The 22,157-nt window shown below is 43.9% G+C and overlaps 1 pseudogene; it reads right to left on the reverse strand.

The window, feature by feature from the left end:
* Positions 1-16,686: 16,686 nt before the first annotated feature.
* On the reverse strand, positions 16,687-17,167 carry LOC105724033 (large ribosomal subunit protein uL24-like; annotated as a pseudogene).
* Between the last annotated feature and the right edge of the window lie 4,990 nt (positions 17,168-22,157).

Here is a 22,157-nt window from a genome sequence, read left to right on the forward strand (position 1 = left end):
AATGAGGCTGAGACCTAGTGGGCTGCATTCTCAGATGGTTAAGGCATTTTAAGTCACAGAATGAGATAGGAGGTTGGCACAAGATACAGGTCATAAAGACCTTGCTGGTAGAACAGGTTGCAGTAAAGAAGCCAGCCAAAATCCAAAACCAAGACTGCGATGAGAGTGACCTCTGGTTGTCCTCACTGCTACACTCCCATCCACGCCATGACAGTTTACAAATGCCATGGCAACATCAGGAAGTTACCCTAGATGGTCTAAAAAGGGAAGGCATGAATAATCCACCCCATGTTTAGCATATCATCAAGAAATAACTATAAAGATAGGCAACCAGGCTCACACCTGTAACCCCAGCACTTTGGGAGGCCAAAGCAGATGGATTGCCTGAGATCAGGAGTTCAAGACCAGCCTGACTAACATGGTGAAACCTCATCTCTACCAAAAATACAAAAATAAGCCAGGCATAGTGGCACATGCCTGTAGTCCCAGCTACTCAGGAGGCTGAGGCAGGAGAATTGCTTCAACCTGGGAGGCAGAGGCTGCAGTGAGCCAAGATTGCCACTGCACTCAGCCTGCTCAACAGAGCAAGACTCCATCTAAAAAAAAAAAAAAACCTCGAGGCTGCTTTGTCTGTGAAGTAGTCATTCTTTTATTACTTTCCTTATATGATAGACTTGCTTTCACTTTACTCTGCAGACTCACCCTGAAGTCTTTCTTGCGTGAGATCCAAGAACCCTCTCTCGGGTCTGGAACAGGACCCCTTTCCTGTAACACTGCAACTACTTTTTTGGCCACAAATACCAGAAAACATGTAGAACTTTTTTGTTGTTTTTTGTTTTTGTTTTTTTACTTTTATTTTAGCTTCAAGTGTACATGTGAAGGTTTGTTGCACAGGTAAAGCCATGTCATGGGAGATTGTTGTACAGATCATTTTGCCACCCAGGTGCTAAGCCTAGTACTCAATAGTTATTTTTCTGCTCCTCTCCCTCCTCCCACCCTCTACCTTCAAGTATGCCCCAGTGTGTTGTTCCCCACTTATAAGTGAGAACATGTGCTATTTGGTTTTCTGTTCCTGTGTTAGTTTGCTAAGGATAATAGCCTCCAGCTCCATCAATTTTCATTTTTATGGCTACACAGTATTCCATGGTATATGTGTACCACATTTTCATTATCCAGTATACCATTGATGGGCATTTAGGTTGATTCAGTGTCTTTGCTATTGTGAATAGTGCTGCCGTGAACATACATGTGCATGTTTCTTTATGGTAGAACAATGTATATTCCTTTGAGTATATACCCAGTAATGGGATTGGGCAGCCACTTCCTACCAAAAGAGTGTACTTTACAAGTACAATAATTGGAACTTAAAAAAACCAATGACCTTTCCCTACTTTGTGACTATGTATAATCAAATACGCTAGTAAGTTGCATTTTTGCTTTTGAAGTCATCCTATTTCCTCCACTTTACAGTTTATTTTGGTCGTGAGTTCTTATAAGGAAACTGGAATGATAGATGTGACTTGCTTTCTACTGGCTTTCCTTCCTTAGTACCAGCTGCTTCTTTTGATCAAAGAGCAAACCAGGGAGGAGCAGAGGAGGGAGGAGCGGAGGAGGGAGGAGCGGAGGAGGGAGGAGCGGAGGAGGGAGGAGCAGAGGAGGGAGGAGCGAAGGAGGACTGAAGAGCCGCCCCTGGTCCCTCCCTCGGAAGCTCCACCTTACATCAGTCACATCTCCTTACTCAGAAGGAGGAAGAGTTAGCATTTGAGAAAATAAAAGAAGTTTTATCTGAGGAATGTGAGTCCTTTTAAATTATCAGGCCCAGAAAGGCATTAAAATGAGGAATTATGTCCCACTCCCCACTCTGAGCTGTGTATTTATCTCCTGAAACTGTGTGTTATTGCCACAAGTAACTATATATTAACCTAATAGTGCCACACTAGACACTAAACCCACACCCTGTAGCTTAACAATGTGTAGCCAATCACTAGTCAATGTCATTTCTACAAACCAATGAGAATTCCTGACAATAGCTTTGTATCAGCCCACTCCAGGTCCCCTCCTTTTGCCTTTAAAAATCCATTTGTAGGCCGGGCGCGGTGGCTCACGCCTGTAATCCCAGCACTTTGGGAGGCCGAGGCGGGTGGATCACGAGGTCAAGAGATCGAGACCATCCTGGTCACCATGGTGAAACCCCGTCTCTACTAATACAAAAAATTAGCTGGGCACGGTGGCGCGTGCCTGTAATCCCAGCTACTCAGGAGGCTGAGGCAGGAGAATTGCCTGAACACAGGAGGCGGAGATTGCGGTGAGCCGAGATCGCGCCATTGCGCTCCAGCCTGGGTATCAAGAGCGAAACTCCGTCTCAAAAAAAAAAAAAAAAAAAAATCCATTTGTAATCATGTGTATATTGAGGGCAATTGAATCTATGCCCCCAGATCACAATCCGTAAGTTTGGCCCAAATAACCTACTTATATTAATTTTGCCTCAGCTCCTTCCTTTTAGGTCGACATCTTTGTTAGTGGCTGAGAGTCGCGGTCTGCTCATGTTATTGATCTAGGTCCCTTTTGTGTCACAGCAAAAAGGGCAGTCGTGGGAGTAGGGAGTTGGGGGCTGAGCAGGATGATTCAGTGTTTAAAAATGAGCAAGTTGGGCTTTTTCTTGGAAGCACAGCAAGAATGGTACAGATTGGAGGTACAGAGGGGCTGGGACAGGGGAAGGCTCAGGGTTTGCAGCTGCTGAGGACACATGCCTTTCTGCCACTGGGACTCCCAAAGGGCCACCAAGCAGGGCTATTGTGTTTACAACTCCAGGGACCCTGTTCACTCTGGAGATTGTCATGGTGGCATACTAGGTCTGTGGGTTTCCATCTGGCAGCCTGAGGGGGAAAGGTGACAAAGACAGCGAAAGCCCATGACCTCATCCCCACCCCACCTGCCCCCCCAGCTGGCTTTGACTCATGCAGCAGACTGAGTGGCAAGAGCGAAATCTCAGAAGGCCGAGATGTGCCCGTGTGGGAGGGAGCCTTTTCATGGCTTTGCTGCATACTAAACATCTGCCATGTTATTCTATTTCCTGAATAGAGGCCGATGACCAAAATAAGGCTCGTGAATGACATTTGGAACTTGGCCTTTTAAACTGTACTTCATGCCTCATGCATCGCCCACTAGACCTTTCTTTTCTACTCTTGGTGCTTCCTTATTTGACCCAAGTCCATGTCTTATGTTCAAACTCCACAATGACTGGCTTGGTTTTGATACCAACAGTCTTCTGGATTTCATGCAAAAACACTCATCAGGGCCAGGCGTGGTGGCTCACACCTGTAATCCCAGCACTTTGGGAGGCAGAGGTGGATGGTCACAAGGTCAGGAGTTTGACACCAGCCTGGCCAACATGGTGAAACCCCGTCTCTACTAAAAATACAAAATTTTTCTAGGCCTGGTGGCACATGCCTGTAGTCCCAGCTCCTTGGGAGGCTGAGGCAGAAAAATTGCTTGAACTTGGAAGGTGGAGGTTACAATGAGCCAAGATTGTGCCACTGCCCTCCAGCCTGGGTGACAGAGCAAGACTCCATCTCAATAAAAAATTAAATAAATAAAGACACCAGTCTCTACAGTGCCTGCCTAGACCTGTCCCTTAGCAGCGGGGCGGGGGGTCTTTTCCCTACAAGAGGACTGTGGGCTTGCAGCACCTGATGGTTCCCTGTAGTATATAAGAAAAAGTGTGAAAAGGGAGAAAATGAAATTTTCACTATTCCACAAAAACCTGGATGTACCCCTGATGCTGAGGCATTTTAGGAGCCCACTCTTACAGAGGCCTCTATTACTCATGTGGCATTTCTACCAACAGAAGATTCTGTAGGTTGTTGGCCTGAAAGCAAAGGGCAGCCATTATCTCCCTGCCATTTTATAAAAAACAATAATAATAAGACCAAACCTTTGCTCAAGGCTGTGAATACTAAAATTTGCCAGAGAAAGTGGGGGGAGCTGCATTACTTAAATCTTTTCAAAATTGCTTGAATAAAGCACTTCACTCAGATACACAAAGAATAGACTGGCGCTGACCCTGCAGGGCATCCATAAGATGATCTCAGAGGGTTTTCTTCCTGCGTCTGATTTCTGTAAAGGAGGAAGGCTGGAGCTGAACCAATGAAACAAAGAAGTAAGTTCATACCCCCTCTTACTCCAAGCCCTTTAATCTCTAGTTGGGCTCTGATTCCAGATAGTTTCTACCAAAGAAGTTGTAAAAGCATCTACACATAATGTCATCCTAACGTATTGTAAGATCATCCTCTCCAATTTAAAGAGAGAACCTTTTCAAATAGCCTTTCGTACTTCCATTTCTTCTTCTATAATTACTACAAACGTCATCATGAATGGACTCTGAATGAGTCTCCCAGTTCCCTCTGGTGCTTCAAAATGCCCTCCACCTTACAGCAGTCAAAGAGACTAAGATGTTCCCTTGCACAGCTTTTGCAGCATCTGTTATTAAGTAAGAGTTGTTTGCTCTTTGAGATCCAAATAATCATGTGGCAGCTTCTCAAGCAACAGCTAGAATCCCCAAAAGTAACAGCAGCAAGACATGGGCATCTTTTGCAGGAGGTGTAGCTTTGCTTTCTTTTCTTCTTCTTTCATTAATTCTTTCTTTAGAAAGCAGATAAGGAGGTATTATTTATCGAGAAGGAAGTGTGTGCATTAGCTACCATGGTAACTTATGTTACTATCAGCTCTGTCCAGGCCAATTAAAGCCCTTTCACAATGTTCATTTTCTTTCTCTGGCCTGAGAAAGCCACTCAAGTCAGAGGCAGATAAGTATCTTACAAGCATGAAACATCAGGCTTCGTATGTCCCTCTATTGGCTTTCCTGGAAATCTTAACTATGCACAATGGAGTTGCATTTTCTCTTGTCTCTGGGAGGACCCTGGGCCCTGGACTGTGTCCAGCTCTAGCTCTGGGCAGGGAGAGACCTTCTTATATAGGGTTCAGTCTTGCCACTATGCCCTTCTGGTGTTGCCTCCCAGTCACTCTGCAGTTAGATTCTATGGATTTCTTCTAGATTCTGTGGATTTCTTCTTTCCCAGGGCTCTTTGCTTAGGCCCAGGAACCTACTGTTATAATCTCTTTGGTGCTAAAACTGCTTGTCTGCTGAGATCTATCCATTTATCCATCTACCCTTCCATCTATATCCATCCATTTAATACCTACTACATACCAGGTGATGTATTTGGGTCAGAGATACTGAGATGGATAGGACATTGTTTCTGTCTTCAAGAAACTTACAGTTTAATAAGTGAGGCAGACAAAAAAGCTGGTGATTTTATATATGAGCATATAAAATTAACATCATATGAAAGATTTACAGTAAAACATTTTATTCTCCCTTCTGTGGTGCACACCCCCGGTTCTTCCCCCCAGGAAACTTAACAAATTAATTGACATTCTTCCAGGGACATGTATATATGCATACCCCAGGTATCTGAGTTGAGGTGGACATACAATGGGTGTCTTCTGGATATGGGGACTCTAATTGAAGTGGCGAAGGTACAGAGTCACTCCAGTAGGGACTTTGTGGAGCTGTGTCCCAGTTTGGGTGCCCTAGCAAACATGCTTTCATTCTTCCCAACTCCCATTTGCACATCTGTGGGTTGACCCTCCTAGGTTACCATGATATCCATGCTGTCTACCAATCCCTAATTACCTACTCATCATGAGACTTACTGTTTTCTTAGCCACTTCTTTGGAGATGATACAAGGCACCCTAACATGTGCATTCCAAATTCTATGTGGGTCAATTTCATTGCTTCTTCAGGAAGGTTTGACTCCATCCTTCACACTTTATCTGTTATAATGGGTGTTCATCACAATGAATGGGCAGGAAGAAAGGCCACATTGGATTAAAAACATGACTGTTGAACTTGGAGTAATGTAGCTGATGTGCCAGCTGGATAAAAACACACTAATAGTGGATTTGTAGTGAATAAAAGTTTGTATGTGTTCAATGCTTATGTTCATCCAGTATGCACTAAAAAGCTGCACTTGTTAATAGTTGGTGGATTTCTGATTATTCAGTGTCCATGCCACACAAATTCAAAACTATATTAGCTGAAACTGTTGATATAAATAAGTACTTTAATATAAATAAGTACTTAATGGGACAGCTTTGAATAAAGCATACCTATATTTTATGTATTTTAATATAAGCAAACATATATATTAGGCCTGGGATTTTAAAAGCATTTTCTGAGCCCCTTTAACCTTTTCTTAAAGTTTCTCAGGGGTGACTTCCTTGGGTAAGCAATGGGGCCAAGTAGGCAGGGCCTTGGTCACCCTCCTCCACTTTGTCAAAGCGCCTGCTCTTTTGCGTTGGGTTCTAAGTAAGATTTCTTTAGAAGAAAGTGCTCTATTAATAAGAAAAGAAGTTGAAACCCTATGAGGGTTTTATATTAAGTGGTACTCTGGTGGGATGTCTGTGGAGACCATGGGAATGTAAGGGGAGGGGCACTTAATTTAGTCTTGGGGTGTGGCATAGATTAGGAAAGGCTTTCCATAAAAAGTGATTCCTGAGTGTGTGTAGAGTAGGGTGGGACAATTGCGTACCTTCCAGGCAGAGGTAGCAGCATGTGGAAAGCCCCTGGAAACAAGGTGCGAGGCGAGGAAAATTTAACTCATTCAGAAAAGTGGCAAGTGGTTCAATATAGCTGGTGGATTTGGTTGAAGAGAAGCCTGAAGAAGCAAGCTGAGGTCAAGCCTGCATTCCTGCCCACTCCACTGCATCAGTTTCACATCCTTCAACCAATGCTCTGGATCTAGGTGGTGCGTCCCAAACTCTGAATTTGAACTATGTGGTTCTCTCTGTCCTTTCTGCGCTGCTGAACTTTGACCCCAACCACATGACCTAGCCTAAAAGACTGGACGTTGGATCCTGACAACTCACCTGCTCATTTGCTTTCCTGCAATCTGCATATACTCATCAACTTTCCAGGCTCCTGAGCCCTAGCAAGCCTGAGGCCTGCTTTGCCTAAACCAAGTGCTGAACTTCCACCAGAATTGAAACTGTCAGAAGTTTCCTCCCATTGTGTGCCATTGAGCACCACGATGGCTGCCAGCAAGGGAACTTTGGGATCATCACAAAGAGCTCAGTTCAAAGTCTTCAGAAAGTCGGTCCTTCTGGAGGAGAAACTATAAGTCCTGTACTGCTTATTATGGTCTCCAAACTGTTGATTGTGACAAAGCAAGTTTTGTGTACAGGAAACAAAGGCTTCCCTTCTCCTTTGGAGGATCTAAAAAAAATTGATCTTAGATAACAAGCCATAAATAATTACATAAACACTCAGCCTTTGCCTTTCTTCTTTGAATCTCATAATAGTACTTTAGTAATAACATCAACACTACTATTTCCCTTCAGTTTTCACAGGGAATAAAAATAGCAAGAAAATGTAAACATTATAAATACTTGGTCCTTAAGACTTTCATTAGTTGTGAGAAGACATTGTTATTGATTCATCGCTGGCTCTTAATTTGCTAATTATACATCACTTAATGCAAATTTTTCCCCCCCAAGCGAAGAAAAAGACCATTTTACAGGATGTCACAGGGAATAGAAATTTCCTGGTTATATGAAGTCATTAGGTTAAAACTGTGCTTTCTGATGCAAACTATAGATTCAATGTTTAGTTTTAAATATCTAAACTTTAACTTCTCTCAAGCCATAAAGAAGTTAAAAGCCAAGCCTCTCTCTAAACAGAGTTAGGACTCTCTAATCTACTTCTATTTTTTACGGGACGAAAGGAATGGCTATGCTGCATAAATGCTATGCTGGCTCCTATGTAGGTTTTCCGTGGGAAGTTAGGAATAAAAATATGACCATCAATGTGAGCAATAAATATCTTCCATGCAGTCAGTGATATATTAGACATTTACTATTAGAAAATGTTATGGGGAAAAAAGGAGGAGTCACTTTACTGTGGAGAATAAGACTACCATTAACATGAGAAAAGAATTTCCTGGATTTGAAGTGAAAAGTGGTTGATTTAATATTTAATCTTGGTGTTATATAGATTGTTAATATTTTATAACCATGGCAATACATGATTATACCTTGGATATTATAATGCTGTATAATATGCTGTGACTAATAAAGCTCATTTTATAAAAATTATCAAGGTGGAAGCTTCATTTAATGTTCTAAAGCAGTTGTGTAATTGTATCTTTTATTTCATTAAGCTTATTTGCCTCATAGTAGTAGATCTGATAGTATAAATGCCATCTCTCTGCCTCCCTATGATGCTTTTGTCACTCATTCATAACATTTGTTGAGTACCTACAAAGGGCTAAGCCACTCTGTAAGGCAGGAGAAATCTACGGTAAGTAGGATGTTGCCTTTGCCCTCCAGAAGTAAAAGACAAGTGGAATGGAATGTTTAATGGGCTCTGATGTAAGTGTGAACAGGGTGCAGAGGAGAAACCGGGGAGGGAGGGGTTGGGTCTAGATGGACAGGGGCCTGGTATACAGTCCTACAATGCAAGATTGACACATAAAAGGTGAAGAAGTGTCATGAAGAAGGCCCTGTGTTGACTGGGAATCAGATGGTGTCAGTTTGGCTACTTGTCCAGCTACTTACCAGGTTTAGATTAGGACTCTGGGCAATTCACTTTAACTCCGTGAGTTTTCTCAGCTACAAAAGAGAAGTAATAATTGGCTATCTCCTTGGCCGTCTCACAGAATGCTGGTTTTAAGGTTTAAATCAGCTGGTGCATATGAACATTTTTAAAAAAAGATTTAAAAGGCTAAGTTATGCTGGACGCAGTGGCTCACGCCTGTAATCCCAGCACTTTGGGAGGCCGAGGCAGGTGGATCACCTGAGGTCAGGAGTTTGAGACCAGCCTGGCCAACATGGAGAAACCCTGTCTCTATTTAAAAAATTAAAAATTTTTTTTAAAAAGGCTAAGTTATGATATTTGGCAGGTTAGGTGTATTAAATACTTTTTTAACTTACAGTATTTTCAACTTACAATGAGTTTATCAATTGAAAATGCATTTAATACACCTAACCTACTGCACATTATAGTTGAGGCTAGCCTACCTTAAACATGTTCAGAACACTGATATTAGCCATAATTGGGTGAAATAATCTAACACAAAGCCTATTTTAGAATAAAGTATTGAATTCTCATGTAATTTATTGAACATTATAGATTTTGTTGAAATTGCAATGGTTTTGCACCATCATAAAGTTGAAATATTAAAAGTTATGCCATCACAAGTCAGGGACAGTCTATATATATATATATATATATATATGTGTGTGTGTGTGTGTGTGTGTGTGTATTTGTGTCTACATAAATGTATATTTCATATATAATATACATACATATTTATATTGTGGGCACTGTCATCCCATCCCAAGCATTGTGGCTCCTTTAGGACTTCATAATGAGAGAGGAAGATGAAGAATTTCTAGAGGACTCAGAAGAAATGGATAAGGAAGTAAAAAAAGAATAAAATGAGAAACCCAAGACACCACGTACAATAAACACAGGAAGGGCTCCAGGTGTTTCCTATCTCTACTAAGAACAAAACAAGAAGAAATGGATTTGAATCCCAGGACAAGAGATTTGGGTCAGGAATAAGGATGATTTTGTTTTCTTTAAAGAGCTGTTAAAACATTAAGATGGCCGGCAAAAAAGGGTTCTGGTTTTCCCCTCTGGAAACCTTTAAAAATAGGGACAATGGACTGGGTGTGGTGGCTCACGCCTGTAATCTCAACACTTTGGGAGGCCAAGGCGGGCACTTCACTTGAGGCCAGGAGTTTCAGACCAGCCTAGCCAACATGACAAAACCCTATCTCTACTAAAAATACAAAAATTAGCCAGGTGTGATGGTGTGTGCCTATAATCCCAGCTGTTCTTTAGGCTGATGCACAAGAATCACTTGAACCCCAGAGGTGGAGGTTTCAGTGAGCCAAGATCACGCCACTGCACTCCAGCCTGGGCGACAGAGCGAGACCCTATCTCAAAAGAAAAAAAAATTAGGAAGAATGGGGCACTGTTCAGTGCTGAGTATATAAAACAGAGTTTAAGTACAAGAAATGCACAGATGACATTTGGTACAACTTTAAATTTTTCCTTTAGGGGAGAACTGGAATCCTGAGAATCACATCAAAGCCCAACTCACCCTTCTGGATGCAGTAGATGGAAAAGATATGCCTTCTCTTCTCGGGATCTCTGTTATTCTTTATTCCTTTGTGTAACTTCGGCATGGCATCTCTATACAGACTGAGGCATCTCTATACAGACTGAGGCCATGAAAGTCATTTGCTTCAGAATGAACCAAACATGTAGCTGCTTTCTTTCTCTTTTTTTTATTTTTATTTTTTTGTTTTGAGACAGTCTCACTCTGTCACCCAGACTGGAGTGCAGTGGTGCAATCTCGGCTCACTGCAACCTCCACCTCCCAGGTTCAAGTGATTCTACCTCAACCTCCCGAGTAGCTGGGACTACAGGTGCATGCCATCTCGCTCGGCTAATTTTTGTATTTTTAGTAGAAATGGGTTTCACCATGTTGGTCAGGCTGGTCTTGAACTCCTGACCTCATGATCTGCCCGCCTTAGCCTGCCAAAGTGTTGGGATTACAGGCGTGAACCACCACGCCCCGCCGCAGCTGCTTTCTCTTAAGCACATGGGCTGATTTCCATTCTTGGAGGGATTCTATTATTCCATCCCATTGCCATGTAGAGCGCTGTACAGGCTTAGTAGACACTGGACTGACACAAGCCTATAAATTACAGCCTTTACTTCCATGAAGTCTAGTTCAGGGACTATTGGATGTGGCTGGCTGGAAACCAGGAACATTGGGACCTGATGAAAATTCTTAATTTGGCTGTTTTCTGGACTCCATAAGGTGAATAAAGTGAACCAGAATCTTCAATGCAGCCAGGTACAGATGTAGTCCAAAGAGAAGGCAAAGAATAGACTGCATAACCAGCCCAAACATACCTTAAAGACACCATTTGCCCTGTTGGAATTGTTCTGGAATGTTTTAGAACTGACACCATGATTAAACCTGGCTTCCATTCCAAACACAGAGGAGAGGCTACAAATGGGCAGAGGCCTGTGACGCGTTTGCCTGTTGGCTCTAGTCCTGCCATTGCTCCTGCCTCTGCCCTTCTTTGGCTGTGAGAGAAAGAATTCAGGGCCAGAGGATGCACCAATGGGTCCTCTCCCTTCCAGTTGTAATATTTGGATCAGACCCATTCCTGAAATGACAATGTTCTTCCTTAAACGTATTTCCCATCGGATCTCACTATAGCTTGGAGCATGGGATGCTTTTTTCCACCCTCCATGATTGGGGAGTCTGCCTCTGTGTTTGTGTAGCCATCAGGGAAAATGGCAGAAGTTAAGAGGAAGTTTCTGTTGTAACTGTCTATTTTTAGTGGCTCATAAACTTCTCAATATTCCTTAGCCTGCAGCTACACATGCTTGGTCTCAGCCCAAAGGGAAGTTATTTTGGAAAGTTGGAGCAAAATCCTCTCCATTGCTGTTTGGGCTGGGTAAAGGAGACAGAAGCAAATGGACTTTTGGAAAAACAGGTCTGTGACTCTGGGGCTGGTGTGGAACTGGCCTCTGGAATCCTACCTGATACGTCCTCCTCCAGGCTCCCCCGTTAGAGGAGGGCACTGACTGAGGTCCTTTAATCAGCCGTCCTTCCACCCACAGGAAAGTGGCAGCACCACTGCTGCTGGGGTGAGTTCTGATAGTGGGGTGGTCAACGGGCTACGCTGTGGCATGAAAGGAGAATGAACTGGATCTGAACTCGGGAAACCTGTGATCTACACAGACAACGGCTTCTTCCTAGTTGTGTGGCCTCAGACAGATCTATTCCCTTACTCTGGGTTCAGTTGCCTCCTCTATAAAATGAAGCAGTTAGGCCAGTTCTCCAGCAGACACGTTCTAAAGTTCTAATTCTGATCTGGAACAAGAGGATAGAAGTAGATTTCATCTTGGAATGAAAATACCCAAATAACTGGGGGTGATATTCTCTTTATCCTCTGGAGACAATGCTGGTAAGAAGCCACTGAGAACAAAAGGCAGGCTTTTCCTGAAGCCCATGTGAGGGAGAATTTAAAAATTGAGGCTCTGGTGTACAAGCACATAGGATTTCTTGTTTGTGGAGGGTAGAGATGCAGGAGAGAGCTAAACAAAGGCGATAATTTCTAGATGGTAATTCTGTGTCATTTCGCAGAAGTAAAGCTATTTATCCATCAAAGTAGATAAAAATAAAGCTCAATTCTCTTTCTTCCAAAAATGCAAAACCATTTGTTTATTTATGCATCTATTTCTTCAACTAGTATTTATTGAGTGCCCACTAATTTTCACCTTTTCCTCTTTGAGTGGGAAAGCAAATGGGCAGGGAAAGGGAAGGGAAGGGAAGAAAATGAGTTGACACAGAAGATAGGGCTTGGGGCCTAGGGAGTACAGTGAACTTGAAAATGGTATCCTCCAGGAAGGACCTAGAGCATCGCTGAACTAACTGAGTGGCCAGATCCCCAGATTACATGTTTGTGCTTCCCACGTGCTTCCAAGTTTCAAAGGCAAATCCCCCAACCTGGCTGACTAGAAAGATGCTGAGCAGGATGCCATCTCACCTACATCAGCCTTCTCACTTCCTTGCTCTGTCATTCATTCCCAGGGAAAGCTCTGAGTTCCCACACATCGTCAGCCAGGAAGGTAGGCGTGGACACATCTCTGTGTATCACGGAGCATGGCTGATAAGCACCAGCTGTTGGACCCTGTTTGGCCCAGAGCACCACATCCTCTTCCCTATCAGCTACTGCAGCAAAATCACAGACCTCATCCCAGGAGCCTGATTAGAGCCAGCTTGTTCAGGAATAGTGTGGGGAGCATGACTGGGTTTCTTGCCAACCAGGCTAGACGGACCTGGTGTTGGTACTGCTGCTGTCAGAAGCTGTAGAGGAGTGGCGGCATCCTTCTTCTGAGGCTTTAGCATGAAACCAAGAGAAAGGAATACTTCTACTTTAATCAAGCTGAGAAAGTGATACCAGAGCTTTAGAGTGGTCCTCCTCAAGCCTCCATGCGCACACAAATCACCTAGGGATCTTTTTAGAAGGCAAGTGCTCAATTAGCAGGTCTGTGATGGCACCTGGGAATTTCCATTTTTAACAAGCTTCTAGGTGATGCCTGAAGAGTTGGTCCATAGACTGCATTTTGACTAGCAAGGCTCTATGTTAGTCTCCCCAGCACCCCTCCCCAGGGGTAGGAACACAATTGTGAATCAAGCTGGGCCAATAAAAACCTCTAAACATGGGCCAAGAGGTGGGCACGTGACCCCTGGAAGACCAATCAGAGTTGTTTTTAGAAAAAAAAAAATGGGATAGGGGCTGCTCAATACAGAACTGAGAGAAGGAAAGCCCTATCCTCTAGTTGCTAAACGGTAAGCCAGAGCCACTACTAGTAATGATTCCCATGTCAAGGAGAGAAGATGCAACAGCTATGCAGGAAAAGTGGAACGGAGGAATGAGAGGATCTTGACTGGTTCAATGCTCTGGTTCTAGTCGTCCCTAAGGACAGCTCCACCTTCTTGTGGTTTTCCTCGGTGAGCTTGCAAATTGCTTTTTATTGCTTGAACCAGTGGTTCTCAACCCGGCCGCCATTAGGATCTGATGCCAGGGTCTCTCACCTGGGGAATTGGATTCAATTGTTCTGGGATAGGACTTGGGCATAGGTAGGTTTTAAAGTTTCCCCGGTGATTTGAATGCATTGCCAAGATGGAAACCTGCTGAATTAAGCTCATTCAGTTGGATATCCATCACAGCGACTGAGAGAGTCTAAAGTGAGGAACCACTGATCAGGAAACACTGATCTAGGAGAGGAGTCGGACTCAACAGGAAGGCTGGGACAGACTTCCAAGAGGACAGCATCTACAGAGGGCCTGAAGAGAGGGAGGCTGTGGGCAGTACTCCAGCTTTTAGTGACCTCTCTCCTTCCTAAATTCTGTACTGTAAGATGCCATCTCTGAACCATGTGTAGTGCTCAGTCTTATTTTGGTCTTTGTTTCCAAGGGGTCAGCTCTTGCTCCAGATCCTACGCTCCTTAATGCAGGGATGGTATTTGTTGCCTCTTTGCTTTCTTGCAAGGCATCAGCCTCTGTACATACACTTACTGGCATTCTCACACAGGGGATAAATGGGCATCCCAGCATGTGCCATCCTCAGCTGGCCTCAGCTTTCAAACCTGTCTTCCTAACTTCCTTCTTGACTGTGAAGAATTCCTAAGGCTGCTGACCATGTTCTCAGCATGGGTTTTGGAGGAGGGGAGCGGAGGCGGAGGTGAAGGCAGAGGCTCACCAAGTGCTCATTTTATAGTTCAGACCCACATCTTAGTTCAGAGTGAATGGAACATGCCAGAAGTCAGAGATCAAGGGGTTTGTGAATTCTTTTGCCACTTAGGTTCAACAACTTGTTCCCTTGAAATAGAAATAGCTGCTAGCATTTTTTTTTAGTCCAAGTTCAGGCCCTTTTCTCTGAAATGCAGTTGCCTGTGGAAAACTGACACTCCCTAACGAGTCCTTAACGACTGCCAGCCCCAGAGCAGTAGTCATGATTCTGCAGGCTTCTTGCTGAATTCCAGCGATGGTTTCTGCCGGGGCCTGGGAACAGATGTGCACTGGAGCTCTTTGGGTGGTATCCTCTCCCTTTCCCTTGGGAGGACTTGCCCTGGGAGGCTTCCAGGCAGATCTTCCACAGCGGTATGTGTGAGGAGTCCCAGGGAGTGGGTGTAGCATTCTTGGGAGCCTCAGGGCAGTTCTCCCTGAAGTCAAAGAATCTTAAGCACAATAGGGGACTGAGCTGACAGTTAAACAGACATGTGCTTTGCCAAGAAAACACACACACACACATACACACTCACCTGCACACTCAATAACATGTAGAAAATCTTCCACAAATGTAAACACTGTCATTCTTCTTGGGTCTTATTGCATGGATGAAGGCAAGAACATATATAAGACAGCTCCCATCAAACGTCCTCTAATTAAGAGTCCAGGGGCTGGGCACGGTGGCTCAAGCCTGTAATCCCAGCACTTTGGGAGGCCGAGGCAGGCGGATCACGAGGTCAAGAGATCGAGGCCATCCTGGTCACCATGGTGAAACCCCATCTCTACTAAAAAAAAAAAATACAAAAAATTAGCTGGGCATAGTGGCACATGCCTGTAATCCTAGCTACTCAGGGGGCTGAGGCAGGAGAATTGCCTGAACCCAGGAGGCGGAGGTTGCGGTGAGCCGAGATCGTGCCATTGCACTCCAGCCTGGGTAACAAGAGCGAAACTCCGTCTCAAAAAAAAAAAAAAAGAGTCCAGGGCTTAGCTGTGGTCTTCTAGACTATTATGCTACTACCTTGCTGTGTGACTTGGGATAATTCAGTTAACTTGTCTGGGCCTCAGCATTCTCATGACTGGATATCTGTGGTCCATTCTAGCAACACTTTTACAATTTGGCAAATTATTCTTTAACGAAGGTCAATAGTTTTCAAATAATAGATGTGGGAAACTAACTACAATTATTGGCAAGAATATTAGGGAGCTATTTCCAAGTGACTTGATTCTGCATAGATGTCAGTTCTTTTAGTTTGTGGAGACTTGGCAGAAATAAAAGGCTAATTGGGAAGAAATTGTAGCCTCCTAGTTGTAGCCTTGGTGTATTAAATGGATCCCCTTTGGCTTAGTGAGATAGAGAATTCATTTTTTCTAGCTCATTTGAGAATTTTTATTGTGCTCTGTTTCTCTCTCTCTCCTTCTTCCCCCAGGTTCAATGACAGCCAGAGGTGACCTGTCCCAGCACACCTGGGAAGGACATGGGAGTGGGGTGGGGGGGGCTAGTCAAGTCAGCAGCTGTTGACTGCGCACACTGAAAGGTCACTAGATAAATAGCAAGCGATACCTTCCCGGAGAACTGCTCCTCCTGGGCCATTCCACAGAGGTGGAATCCAGCCAGTACTTCCCAGCTGGCTCTGAAATCGGATGCTTTAATGATTGATTTCCCCATCTGACTCCAAGACTTGCATGCTGGAGTAAAAGGGACACCTCTCAAGGGTGTGATAATCCACACTTCCTAATAGGTTTCCAAATACCACTCTTCTCAGTGTCTTTCCTGGTTGATTGCAAATCTTTCTGTTGATAGCCTAAAAACACCCTTGATGTTATAATGAAGTGGGCTTCTACTTTTTTCATTTCTAGAACATGAAGGATTCAGAATCCGTGTTTTATTTCCCCATACTCCCAAAGTATTTTGTGTCCACGTCTCTGTTGCCACGTAGCATGGTTGCATTTTGATTATTTGTATACTTCTCCCTCATTTAATAACCATTTCCTCAAGGGTAAGAACTATGCCTTGTTCATTCTTGCAGACTCAGCAACTAATGGCATAAAGTTTACAGCACATTGTAGGTGTTAACTAAATGTTATTTCAATGATTGTTTTGCATGAACTACATACATCACAGAATTTGGGTGATCTTTCAGAAAAAGTGAGACTCTCAAGAGTCAAAATACAAAGAATTGCATGATTTTAAGTTCTTAGTAGGGGGAGTACTTTAATTCCATGTTCAGAGCCCAAGTTAACTTTTATCAATATAATCCAATTATTAATTAAGTCAATTTTCTTTTTTCTTTCTTTTTTTTCCTCATTTCAAGTTTTAATCAAAGCTTGTATATAAGATTACTTTATTCCTGCATCTTCTCAATTGTTTCTTCCTTGTATTTGCCCTTTTCCTTTCCTACTTGGTGAGATTTGGCTTTCTGTTCAAGGATCTTTTTGCGGTCTTTGTCCAGTTTTAGCCAGTGATAACCACCTTGCTGGGGTGAATGCCTACATGGACAGTTGTGCCATCAGCCTTTTCCCGCTGCACCCATTCAATGTAGATTACGTATTTCTTCCTGTAAACCTGGACTACTTTGCCAATCTGCTCACCTTTATAGTGTCCTCGTACAACTTGAACTTCATCATCCTTTTGGATGGGCGTGGATCGCACGTTGTACTTCTGTCTCAGCTCTTTGGAAAGTGGGGAGGACATAATCTTCCTGCGAACGTGGGAAGGTGCATTGAAATGCCTTTTGTGAGTCTTGCTTTGGTCAGAAGTCACAAAGGGATTGAACTTCATTTTGGCAGCTTCGGCTTAGGTGATGGCCGCAAAAGGCTCTTTTTTTTTTTTTTTTTTTTCTTTTCAGAAGAAATTTTGCTCTTGTTGCCCAGGCTGGAGAGCAGTGGCACTCCCGACCCTGTGTGATCCACTCAGCTCTCAAAGTGCTGGGATTACAGACGTGAGCCTGGCCTCTTACTTTAACTATTTTAATGAATGGTATGCTTCCCCATTCAATACAAATCTGAACCCATCCTTCTATAAGGAAGCCCCTCCCAAGATAACAGCTTTAATCCATTCAAGAGGGAAGAGTCCTCATGACCTAATCACCTCTTCAAGGTCCCACTCTGTATACTGTCACAATGGCAGTTAAATTTCAACATGAGTTTGGGAGGAATCAGACATTCAAACCATAGCAGAAGGGAAAGAGGAGAGGTGCTGTGCCTGTCATTACTAGTGTCTTCAGAAGCCCTGAGAGTATCTGGTTAATTCCATCAGGGATTGAGAGGGTTTGGTTGTTGCTTTTTGTTTTTTTGGTTTTTTTGAGATGGAATCTCACTCTGTCGCCTAGGCTGGAGTATAATATCGCGGTTTTGGGCTCACTGCAACCTCCGCCTCCCATGTTCAAGTGATTCTTCTGCCTCAGCCTCCTGAGTAGCTGGGACTACAGGTGCATGCCACCATGCCTGGCCTGGTGCTGTTTTTAAGAACCCTGATGAAGCCGGGCATGGTGACTCATGTCTGTAATCCCAGCAGCACTTTGGGAGGCCAAGGCAGGTGGATCACAAGGTCAGGAGTTCGAGACCAGCTTGGCCAATATGGTGAAACCACGTCTCTACTAAAAAAACACAAAAATTAGCTGGGCGTGGTGGTGTGTAGTCCCATCTACTCAGGAGGCTGAGGCAGGAGAATTGCTTGAACCTAGGAGACGGAGGTTGCAGTGAGCTGAGATCGTGCCACTGCACTCCAGCCTGGGTGACAGAGTGAGACTCTGTCTTAAAAAAAGAACCCTGATGAACAAATCTCTTTACAGGGCAGGCACTCCCCTCACCATCCACCCAACCCCTCTCCCTGCCTCAACAGTGAGGACAGGGTTCCATCACCCACACTAGCTTTCCTCCTTTCCGCAAACGGGTGGTTCTCCATCTACAGGGATTAGGCAAACTTTCTGGCTTTACGTTATCCTGGTGTCTCCAAACATGGGTACGAGAGCCATGTTCATTTTAAGGATTGTTTTTCTGTTTATGAACAGGAAGGCAGGTGACAACCCTTATAAGGTGCGTAGAGCCAGGTAATGTGGCTGGGGATCAGCGTCCAATTAGGGTGCGGCAAGTGAGGACAAGGCACGCAAGTGCAGGGCCAGATCTCATCATTTCTACATTTCACATTTGGATATTTTGTTCATGCTGGGTGTTTGCGTTAAAATATTCTCTTGCTTTCTGATGTTTTTGGTACCCCCTTACATTTTGATGAAATCCACAGTGTTGCAGTCACCAGCACTGTCAGATTAGATTCAGTTGTTGAATTGGGTTTTTTTTTTTCCCACAAATACTGACTGCCTGTGAATGAATTGGGTTTTTGTTTTTTTTTAAGTGGTTTCAGAACAAATCAAGGCCTTGGCATTTGCATAATATGCTGATGCCTCATTACTTCTGAGTTAACACAGATAAATTAACAGTGCCTGCGCAGGTGAGGAACTCAACCAGTGTAGTTTCCTTTCTTCCATTCTCAAGGGTGGAAACATCTCAAAGCTGCAGAGAATCTTCTCCAGTTTAATTAACATGTATAAATGAAATGTGATAGGTGAGTAGGTCTCCGTGGATCTCTTCTCCACTGCGATGGAAGGATTGATTTTACTTCTGATGTAAGAAAACTGTTTGCCTGCCTGTGGCCTCCCATGGCACTTCATCTCTCCTGGATTACGGCCCTCCCTCTGCTAGTGTATCTGCTCCCGTGTTTGCCTCCCACAGGACTGTGAGTTTCTCTATGCAGGGATGTTGTCTTATCCTGTTTCTCCTTGGCAGTACCCAGCCTGGACCTGCTTGATAAACATGTATAGAGTGAAGGAATCAATTGGGTAGTGTTTCTGACATATGCAAAATGTTTTTGGAAGACACCTTATTACGGTGCTTTTTGTTGGCTTAAACTTTTTGTACCAGAAATTCTTTAACAAATCAGAACCAAATGCATTCTGTGAATGCTATCTAGCTCTCTCTTCCTGTATTTTCATTTGTGAGTGTTCAATATATGTAGGGTCTGGCCATTTAGGAAAGTCAGTTTTTGGCCAGCCTGCCTGTCACTTGAAATCATTATTTTACTGACTGAAAGTTTTCGTCAATTAAACAGGACCTTTTGGGTTTCAAGTGACAGACTCTAACTCAAATTAGCTACGTAAAAGTAAGAATTAGCTCAAATACCAGAAAAGTCCAGGAGTGGGTAGCTGCTCCAGGAGTTGAAATGATATCATCAAGCCCCATCTCCCACCACTGGTGAAGATGGTTTCAAAAATCCTGGGGCTCACATACGACCTGTTTAGCAACTCCCAGTGAGGAAGAGCTGCTCTACATTAAGTCCACCAGAAAAGTCCTGGGAGAGGACTAAATCATATGCTCACATGTGAACCCATCACTGGAGCTGGAGGAAATGGGCTACCACTATTCCCACACCTGTGGCAGAGGAGGGGTAAGGGTCAGCTCCAGCTGAGCCGTATGAACTGTAGGGCCTGAGCCCCTCAAGGGAAAGGGGATCTCCCTTACAGAAGAATAGGGTAGGTTCTGGGCAGACAGAAACAACAAATACCTACTACTTGTTTTTTTTTTTTTTTTTTTTTTGAGACAAGTCTTGCTCTGTTGCCCAGGCTGAAGTGCAGTGGCATGATCTCAGCTCACTACAACGTTCGCCTCCTGGGTTCCAGTGATTCTTGTGCCTCAGCTGGGACTACAGGCACACGCCACCATGCCTGCCTAATTTTTTGTACTTTTGGTAGATATGGTGTTTCACCATGTTGGCCAGGCTGGTCTCAAACTCCTGACTCCGAGTAATCTGCCCACCTTGGCCTCCCAAAGTGCTGGGATTCCAGGCAATAGCCACCACACCTGCGGCCTTGTACTTTCTTACATCAGACATGACACTATATTTGTTACATTTGCTTATTTTCCATTTAATTTTCATTTTTGCATTTATCTTATTAACATATCTTCACTTAAGTCACTAAGTAGACTTATAATTAGAGCAGTTTTATGGTTTGAGCTTAATCTTTTTTTTTCCTCTGGGGGAAATTTTTTCAGGCCTGTTCTTTTAATTTTCCCTCCGTCTTGATCTGCTTTTCTTGATTTGCTATTTTCTCCCTTTTCATCCTTGGCTCAGTGGTTGCTCTTCATTATCCCTGGTGGATTCTGGGCTCCTGTTACTAACAACAGTATCATATGTGTGTTGCATGCATGCATGGGTGCGTGTGTGTGTGTGTGTGTGTGTTGTTCTGAGTGTTGACCATTTCCAAATGTCACTTCTAATGACTTGAGTGAGCTGTCTTGTTCCACAAGGCCTGCTGCTTCTGAGAACCCCTGGGTGCACATGGTCTGGGTGCTCACTAAGGGCGTTTGGGGAAGGAATGCTGATTCTCTGTTCTCACACCACCAAGCATTTGCATGTGTTCTGTTATCTCTCTCTGAAATGCCCTTGCCTGGTCTATTTCTACTTGTCCTTTAAGTGTCTAATCAGGCCTCACTTCCTCTAGGAAGCTCCCAGGCCATCCAGTCTGGGCTGGGACAGGGTTCTTTCCTAATCAGCCAGTGCAGCCATTTATAGAGTCAATTATTTACTGCTCAGTCATTTCCGATTGGTGAGTTAAAGATCCTGAGTATTATCTATGGAGAGAGCCCCTCCTCTGAGTTCCACTGCATCCCACGTATATATCCCTATTTGCTCATTATCATGCTGTTTGATGTGCACCTGTTTGTTTATTGTGCTCTCCTAGTAACAGGGGAACCTTTTGAAAATAGGGATTTTAACTCTATTCCTAGTATCAGACCTTAGTAAGCCTAGGATAACTGTTTGGGGAATAACCCACCCCCTCCACTCAGAGCCTCTCGTGCTCTACTGGAGGTCCCTGCTGTTCCCAGCACACGTCCATTACCGCATCATTGCCATTTGTTTGTGTGTCTCATTTCCCCCATTGCATCGTAAAGTTCCTTGTGTTAACCAAGTGGTCTTTATCTGTGTCTGTTATCCCGCCCATAGTGCAATGCTTGGCATATATCGTGGTGCTAAATAAGTGTAGAAAAAATATTTTAAAACTAATGTCTCTTTAAAAAGTTCAGAGTGGCAGATTATTATATACCTTTTGGTTTGAATCTTCTGGAGTGTTTGGCTTGTTTAATGTGACTTTTATCAACAGTTGGTTTAGATATTCCTTAAACATCCTTAGGTACCAGACTGTTAAGTTGCACAACTATATTTCTGTTACTCTTCGTATTAGGAGGAGAATAAACTCAGATGATGAGCACAATCTGGGCATTTTGTTGGTCCCACAGTCCTATTAAAAATCCTGGGATATGTCTTCACTGGGCACCTCTTGGAGAGTCCCCAAGCCTTTCAGTGAGCTGGGATTCTCAGACCTCAGACTGGTAATGCAAGGGAATGGGGCTGGATTTGGGGTCCATTAGTGAGGGCAGTGGTAGGTCTGCATCAAGTCCACACTTGTAGGTGGAGAATTCAGAAGGGAGAAGAAGCCAGAGGGAGCCCTGAAAGGGGGTACTGGAAAGACTTGCAGAGGCAATGGGATGCAGCAAAGGCCTTGTCACTGCACACTCACAATTGAGTCTATGGGTGGAAAGGGATTGTCTGGTGGGGCCATGAGTGAGCGCTAAAGTAGATAGAAGGAAGCTGGCTCTTGGCTACATGCAGTGGCAAGCTTGAGGGCCACCACAAACACGCCATGTGTGTCAGAGGATATGGATGGAGAAGGCAGAATACCCAAGACAAATGTACCCTGAACTGGTCTCAGCCAGGG

The sequence above is a fragment of the Aotus nancymaae genome, unplaced genomic scaffold, assembly GCF_030222135.1.
Source record: "Aotus nancymaae isolate 86718 unplaced genomic scaffold, 86718_ANA_hifiasm-v0.15.2.pri h1tg000008l, whole genome shotgun sequence".
Taxonomy (NCBI): domain Eukaryota; kingdom Metazoa; phylum Chordata; class Mammalia; order Primates; family Aotidae; genus Aotus; species Aotus nancymaae.